The following is a 9,008-nucleotide window of genomic DNA, read 5'->3' on the forward strand; positions in this document are numbered from 1 at the left end:
TTTGTTTTATTTTTGACTTAGGATAATGCTACATTACAAGTTACAACAACCCTTCTAAAAATATTATGTCGTCTACACTGTCATCTTTTAGTTTTAACGACTCTCTTGGTATGAAACAAGTGGTAAAAAATGTGTTCCATGGTTTTGATTTTTCTTTCTTTTTATGTAATTATTCGCTTGTTCTTTCACTTTAATTTTTTTTAGTAATGAAATAATATATTTTCCTCTTAAAAGTGGAGTTCAAGTCTGTGTGTGTGAGAAGTCTGAAGTCAACTATTGAAATCATTAAGAAAAAGGGGATTTTTTTTTTAATTGTATCAAATGAATAAATTGGGTCTTTTATTTAGTTTTGAGATAATAGTTTTAATTAAGTTCTTAATCAAATGAATTTTTATAAATGAACAATGTTTTGATAGTTTCACTTAAAAAAAAAAAAAAAACTGAATTGAAAACCGACACTTGTTCTTTATACTTTTAACCTAAAGTCAAGAAAATACTTCTTATTTCAACCAGTAAGAGGGTATCAAGTTTCTTACACTAAAATTGTCTCATCTTGATTAAATATATCCAGATGCAACATTTTGGATTCACAACGCCAAAATTTGAACTTCTCATCCAACACTTTCTTTCATTATTTTATGCTGTATATGATTGTATGAGGGGTGGGTGTGTGTGTGTGTGTGTGTGTGTGTGTTCTCCTTGTTGATTGAGTTTTCCTCACCATTATCATCTTTTAGTGCCATCAATAAACTGAGAAACTTCTGAACAAAATCACGTTCCCGTGAGTAAATATTTGATGGTGACAACACAGATTTTTGTGTGTGTTTGATTTGTGATTGTTATGAATAGTTCCAAACCTGGATGCTTGAGCAATAGATATATAATGGAATGAGATCGAAACCCATAAATCATACTTTTGAACCTAAATATGATTATAATTATATGGGAGGATCATGGATATACGAGCCCATAAAAGATACCTACATTTTGTTTGCTTGTTTGTTTTCAGAATTAAAGATGAGACTAGGATGTGATTGGAATCACAGTTCAAAATTGCATAATTTGTTAGTGTTAGAAAGCTTTTAATTTTAGGTCAAAAATGGGCCTTTGAGAAGAGTTTTTCCTTTGTAATGATATCATGCTTTTCTCTACTTGTGCTTCTGGTTTTCATTCTATAGCTGCATGTGCATGGCCTGGATTTTACCCTTTTTAGTGTTTCATCATCGACAATATTGTTGTACTCTCGGAAATATTGGCTTGGTTTGTAAAAAAAAATAATAAATAAATAAATTATTCAAAAAAATTCAAAAAAACAAAGTAGTGTTTTTACTTTTTAGATAATTATAAAAGAAAATTATCTAAAATCAGACTTTTTAGCGCTGTTTTTAACCAAATAGGTTTTTGTGAAGTTTTCTATTTTTCGCTTATCGGAAAACAAAAAAATGAACCATGTATAAATATACTATATTGGACTTGCATGGGACTGCTTCCCATTTTCTTGTTATTTTATTTTTATTTTTATTTTCTTTGATATGCTTCTTGTAAATATGTAAAAAAAAAAATTTAATATACTTACCAAAGAAAAAATAGTTTAGGTCAGCTTATACAATTTTAAGATAGCAAAGTTCTATCTTAAACTAGGTGAAAATGTAATTTGCCCTTCTTCTATCATTCTCTCTAGGTATGTTGGATCTACAGATGAAACATTACTGTTCATCAAGTGAGAAGCGCCCTCAACAATTCATGTATATACTACTTGTTTCGGTATATTTACATGTTTTAGAAATAATTAATAATGCCACTCTCTCATTATCTGTATGAGTTGTTTGCTTAGTCAGAAAAAGGAAAGAAAAAAAAAAAAAGTTAATATGGTGTATTCCTTCAAAAGAATGCTTACATTAAATAGCATCTGTTGACTACATTGAGCACGTATTATACCTTCTGGAAAAAGGAAAGAAAAAGGTGTAGCATATTTGTGTAGGCTTGTGAGGAGAGATGTTAAACACCGTGTATCTACTGGGTCAACCATTATATTCCATGTAAAGAGCTGAAACATTGTAATTTTTGAGAGAGCTAATTAGTAAACATTTGCCCTCATACTTGTGTGTTACACTTCTGTGAGAGAGAGATGACAGAAAAAGAATCCGATGCCAAGTAGGGAAGAAAAGAAAGCTGAGGTGGCATCAGCTGGGCTGGAGAGGTTTGACTTGTACTAGAGATAAAGCTACCTCTTTTTCCTCCTTTCACATACTTTTCAACTTTTATCAGGTCATCCACGTCATTGGATACCAGTAATTTTATTTTATTTTGTCGTACACACTCTGAACTTTCCCACTACCAACCTTTAAATGACTTCCTCTGACTCTACAGTTTATTGAGTTTTTAATTGTAATGTTATAGGGTTTTGACACGTGTATGATCCGTTAACAATATTCGGTCATTTTGTTGTGGGGCGAGAGTTTGTTATTCCCAGTTCAACCTCGTAATCTATTATTGGGTGTGAATGATGGCACTTACCGGTTGTGTCTGAATCCATGCCCAATGGATGATCGCTTCGAAATGATACTTTCACGTAGATACATCGATAAGGGAGATTAGTTTCGGAAAAAAAAAAACTTTATTTGGGAATTTCTCAATAATTCTTGTGACTGTCTTATAACTATTACTGCTGTTGGGTTGCTCTCGAAGGTTGATGATTATAAATAACACCTCTTTTCCATATATATATAAATAACACCTCTTTTCCATATATATATATATATATATATATATATATATATATAAGCATCATTTCTCACCATCTAGAATACTCTTCTAAAATACGAGTATTTACAAGACTCTTTACTCGTCTAGAATTTTTTTTACACTTAACAAATATCTACAAGTTTAATATTTTTTGAATATTCTAACTCTCTCTAACACACTAAATGTTCCTCCACACAAATAAATATTGTGCCATATCATTTGGGTACCTACCCAATTACAATTACAATTACAATGTGTTACTTTAAAAAAAAGTTGACACACTTATTTATAGAATTATCTACACAAATGTAAAAAAAACCTCAAACCAAACTCTTCTTTTAACAAATAAACAAGGGGTGGCACTTGGACACATTTATCATACCATGATCAACAATTGAAGGGTCACGAGTGTGTAACCTTGCCAAAACACAAACTGATGTAAAAAATCATTAAACCATAGATCATTATCATAACACTACATAAAATTAGGCACCAAATATGGTTGGCAAGAAAAATAAAATTTAAACAAATAAAAAATTATACAATAAAGAAAGCTCTTTTCCAAATCAAGATTTCCCTTTATTGAGTGTCATATATAATATCACACCTCATCAATCAAATTTTAGGAGAAAATATTAAGTGAACTGAGCATACTACATTGTTAATATTCCCAACTAATGAAAATGCACCATTGATATTGGCTGTTAATTGTTTTCAAATTTAAGTGGGACTAGTTTTATTGAATTGTGCATGTCAATAATGTGGTATGTGCGGTTTAATAACTTAGGATGAATTGCTTAATTTTAATGCTGTGTATATTGGATTGATAACTTTAACATTCAAATTAGTTATGGTTAATTTTATTGACACCCACCTCAGGTTTGGAATATCACATTAAATTATCTTCTGAAAATAACTATCACTCGCATTATAAACGTTTGTTTAGTTTTTCACTTACATCCCAAAAATTACTTTTCAAGCGTGTCAGATACCTTTTTTGCATGTGAACCTTCCTAACTATCTGTTGACTTAAATAAGGGTTGAAATGACTTGAATACTCTTTGACCTTCATTGTATAAATTTAAAATTATTCTTTATATATATATATATATATATATATCTCATTTTTAAAACTAACCAAATTATAAATATAAATTTATAATTATTTTTTAAAACCAAATTTATAACTATAAATTTATAATTATTTTTTTTAACCAACCAAATTATAATTATAAATTTATAATTATTTTTTAAAACCAAATTATAACTATAAATTTATAAAATATTTTTTAAAATTATTCTTTATATATATGTTTCTCATCATGTACACCAAAAAATATATATTTATGGAGAAAAGAGTGAGATGAAAAGTTCTGGGGGTGACAGAATAATAAATCAGGAAAATCTGGTTATTTTATATTTTTAATATTTTGAATTAAGATAGATTAAAAAAATAGAGATAAAATTATCATTTTGTACTTTTTTAACGAAAAAGTAAATTGGGTCCGAATAATACTTTGAAAGATATTTGAGAATAATATTTGATCAAAACTGAAAGGGTCTCAATAAAATTAACCTAAGTACAATCTAAGAAACATAAAATGAAAATGAAAAGGAAACAAATTTGAGAGTAAAAATGTGCAACCAATAAAATTTAAATAATCGTATGAGATCGATTAAAAAAATTTGGGCCATGACCATCATCCTTCACATTAAAATCAGCTAAGTACCACCAAATTAAGGCCACTAGCAGCAATCTTACCAACCAGAATTAAAAGGATTTGTACGTTGTCTTTTCCCAAGTGTACAGTTGTATTAATAAAAGGGTAGTTGCGATGTTGTAACTTTTCTATTTTTGTCTTGTTATTGTTGTTGGTGTGTGTGTGTGTTTTTTGGTAGTGGCTTTGACCAGAACAGGGAAAGACCGGTATGTGGTTAAAGAGCATATATTATTATTTGGTGGGGGCTTGGCTTTGTACGTACGCCAAGGAAAAGTGGCAATGCGTGCGTGCGTGCGTGCGTGCTTTGTTTGAGTTGATCAAGGCCACACGGTTGGCCACTTGGTCTCATCTCCGTCTCCTTAATTTATTGCTTAATTAATTACTTTTTGTTATATTTAATCCAAGGATGGGAGTTATATTAAATTATATACTCTGTATATATATATATATATATATATATATATATATATATAAAAGGGGAATACGTATATAATTATATATAAGTGGAATACTTTTTTTTTGTTAAAATATAAGTGGAATACTTGATTTGGGAGAACCGCTTGTACGGCTACTTGTCTTGTTTGCACTTGTCGATTCTTTGGTTGATTTTTATTTTTTAACTCATATTTGTTTGTGTACAATGATGGTCACTTTGAGTGCTTATATAACTTGTGTGAGGGCAACCGGCCTTATCAATTTTATTTTTCATTATTTATCTATAATTTTTGTAAAATTATTTAAATGCTTTCACTGAAAGTATGATAAAACTTTAATTTATGAATCTGTCCCATTACTATTTTGGAATTTAAATTAATCATCTCTCTTTTTATATTTAAATTTATATATATATATATTAATTTTAAAATTGCCCTCTCAAATTTTTAATTGTATTCCAGTACATGCATGGGATTTGTATTATTTCACATATTTGAATTACTTAAATATACACCGTTAATAACTGAACCAAACAACCAAGTGAGAGACCGAACTTAACGTGGCTTGGCCACATCAGACTATTTTCTAAAAGTATGAACACGTGAGATGTTCTTACCTCTTTGTTTCTCTCTTTACCTCTTCCTCTAATTCTTGATTTTTCTTCTCTATTCAATCTTATCCCCGATACTAGTCTTATCCCCGATACTAGTTTTGTCTCTCTCCTCTGATTCTCGATTTTTCATGTTTTGTCAATACAAAAGCACAAAACCAAAAAAAAAATAAGAAGGAAAAAAAATAAAATTCTACAATTGTTGTTTTTCTCCTTAAGATTTTCTATTAATGAAAATCAAACAGAAACTTTGAGTTTGTTTTTCTTCTCTAAAATCAAACAGAAACTTTGAGCTATCTCTGCCAATTATAGGTGTATGTATATATATATATACTAGGAAAAGGCACATACGATGCACGTAGTGAATATTTTGTAACTTATAAAATTTTTGTCTTTATATTGATTAATAAAAATTTATTTTATATTAATAAATAAATAATGAAATATTTTGAAATTGGTGATAGAGTTTAAGTTTCCTAAATTAATAAATTCTTTTATTATTATTTTTTTAATACTGAAATATGTATTTTTTATTTTTTATTAAATAATAATTTTTTATTTTAATTGTGAAATATTTGAGTTTTGCAAAGTAACAAATTTTTTTAGGTAATTTGAATTTTATTAGGTAATTTGTAATTTGAATTTTATTAGATAATTTGAAATTTAGTATAATTTTTAATTTACAATAGAAATTCAATTATATTAATTTTTAATTAAATTTAAAAATAGAAATTCAATTATACTAATTATACATTAGATTGAAATTAGTATAATTTTTAATTTACAATAGAAATTCAATTATATTAATTTTTAATTAAAATTAAAAATAAAAATTCAATTATACAAATTATACATTAGATTGAAATTGATATAAAAATTTATTATATGGAGTTCGTGGTTTTTGGAAGACCCTAGGTTATATTTTATTTTCTTTAAATATGTAATTTGTGGTATAATTTTATAGAAATTATTTTATTTTATTAAGATATATCTTTGTAAAATTAGATTTTCTTTTATTAAAAAAACTCATAAAAAATAGATAAATACAAGGGTTATATACTTATATGTGATAGAGTTCTCATTTTGTATCAATTAATAAATATTTTTTATATTAAAAAATAAATACTGAAATGTTCAAATTCTTTAACATTTATATTTTATTTATATGTATTATTATATTATTATATATTTTCTTTAAATATATCCTTGTCTAATGTGATAGAGTTATAGAAATTGTTTTATTTTCTTTAAATATATCCTTATTTAATTAGATTTTATTTTATTAGAAAACTTATAATAAATAGATAAATACAGGTTATATGTGATAGAGTTTTAAAGAAAATAAAATACTTAATTTGTGGTAAAGTTTTCGTAATTTGTGTTATAGTTTTATAAAAACTATTTAAATATATCCTTATCTAATGTGATAGAGTTTCATTGCAAATAAAATAGGTAATTTGTGATAGAATTTTATATAAATTATTTATTTTCGTTAGATATATATATCCTTGTCTAATTATATATATTTTTTAATTAAAAAACTCCTAATAAACGATGATGTCTGGTAGAGTTTAAGAAAAATTATTTTACTTTTTATACCAATTATTAAATATTTTTTATATTAATAATTCTTGTCTAGTTATATTATATTTTATTAAAAAATTCATCATAAATACATAAATAGGTAATTTTTATTAAAATTTTATATAAACTCTTTTAAAAATATATTTTATTTTCTTTAAATATATCGTTGTCTAATTAGATTTCCTTCATAAAAAAACTCACAAAAATAGATAAAAACAAGTTATATGTGATAGAGTTTTAAAGAAAATAAAATAAATAATTTGTGGTAGAGTTTTATAGAAATTATTATATTTTCTGGAAATCTATTTATAATAAATAAATAAATAGGCAATTTGTGTTACAGTTTAATAGAAATTCTTTAAAAAATATTTTATATATTAATTAATAAATATTTTTTTATAGTAATAATTCTTGTCTAATTAGATTTCCTTTTATTAAAAAAACTCATAATAAATAGATAAATAAGTAATTTGTGTTAGAGTCTTATAGAAATTCTTTTCAAACCTCTTTTTATATTAATTAATAAATATTATTTTTATCTTAAAAATGCTTGTCTAATTAGATTTTCTACTATTAAAAAAACTCATAATAAATAGATAAATAGCTAATTTGTGATATACTTTTATAGAAACTCTTTTAAAAACTCTTTTTAGATCAATTAATAAATAATTATTTATAATAATAATACTTGTCTAATTAGATCTCCTTTTATTAAAAAAACAATTAATAAATATATAAATAGAAAATTTGAGTTAAAATTTTATAGAAACTCTTTAAATATCATATATTTGTCTATTGTGATAGAGTTTTATTGAAAATAAAATTTGTGATTTGTGATAGAGTTTTATAAAAATTATTTTATTTTCTTTAAATATATCCTTGTTTAATTAGATTTAATTTTATTAAGAAACTCATAATAAAAGTTAATTTATGGTAGAGTTTTAGAAAAATTATTTTATTTTATATATCAATTAATAAATATTTTTTATTTTAATAATTCTAGTCTAATTACATTTTCTTTTATTAAAAAATTCATAATAGTAATTAGATAAATATATTAAATTAAATTTTATTAGATAGATTTTAGAGTTTTATAGAGTGTTTTTTTTTTCTTTTATTTATTTATTTTTTTTATAAAAACTATTTTCATATCAATTAATAAATATTTTTTATATAAATAAATTAATACTGAAATACTGAAACTCTTTGCACATTTAATATTTTATTTTTTTTAAATATATCCTTGTCTAATTAAATTTAATTTTATTAAGAAACTCATAATAAAAGTTAATTTGTGGTACAGTTTTAGAAAAATTATTTTATTTTATATATCAATTAATAAGTATTTTTTATATTAATAATTCTTTTCTAATTCAATTTTCTTTTATTAAAAAATTCATAATAATAAATAAATAAATAAATAGGTTAATTTAAATTTTATTAGATAGATTTTGGAGTTTGATAGAGTTTTTTTTTTTTTTTTTTTTAAAAAAAAAAAAAATTCTTTTCATATGAATTAACAAATATATTTTTTTATAAATAGATACTTAAATACAGAAATTCTTTGCACATTTAATAATAGCATAGATAAAATAATTTTTTATATTAATTAATAAATATTTTTTTATATAATTAAATAAATACTGAAACATTTTGGTAGATCTTCTGTATTTTACTCTGAAAATTAGATTTTCTTTTATTAAAAAATTGTAATTTGTAATACGTGTTAGAGTGTTATAGAAAATATTTTTATATTTTAATAATTCCTATCTAATTAGATTAGCTTTTATTAAAAAAAAAAACTCATAATAAAAGGTAATTTGTGGTAGAATTTTGGAAAAATTATTTTATTTATTATATCAATTAAAAATATTTTTTATATTAATAATTGTTGTCTACTTAGATTTTCTTTT

Source organism: Cornus florida, unplaced genomic scaffold, assembly GCF_030987335.1.
Source record: "Cornus florida cultivar Cherokee Brave unplaced genomic scaffold, ASM3098733v1 CherokeeBrave_3.0.0_Hap2_Chr04, whole genome shotgun sequence".
In the NCBI taxonomy this organism is placed as follows: Eukaryota; Viridiplantae; Streptophyta; class Magnoliopsida; order Cornales; family Cornaceae; genus Cornus; species Cornus florida.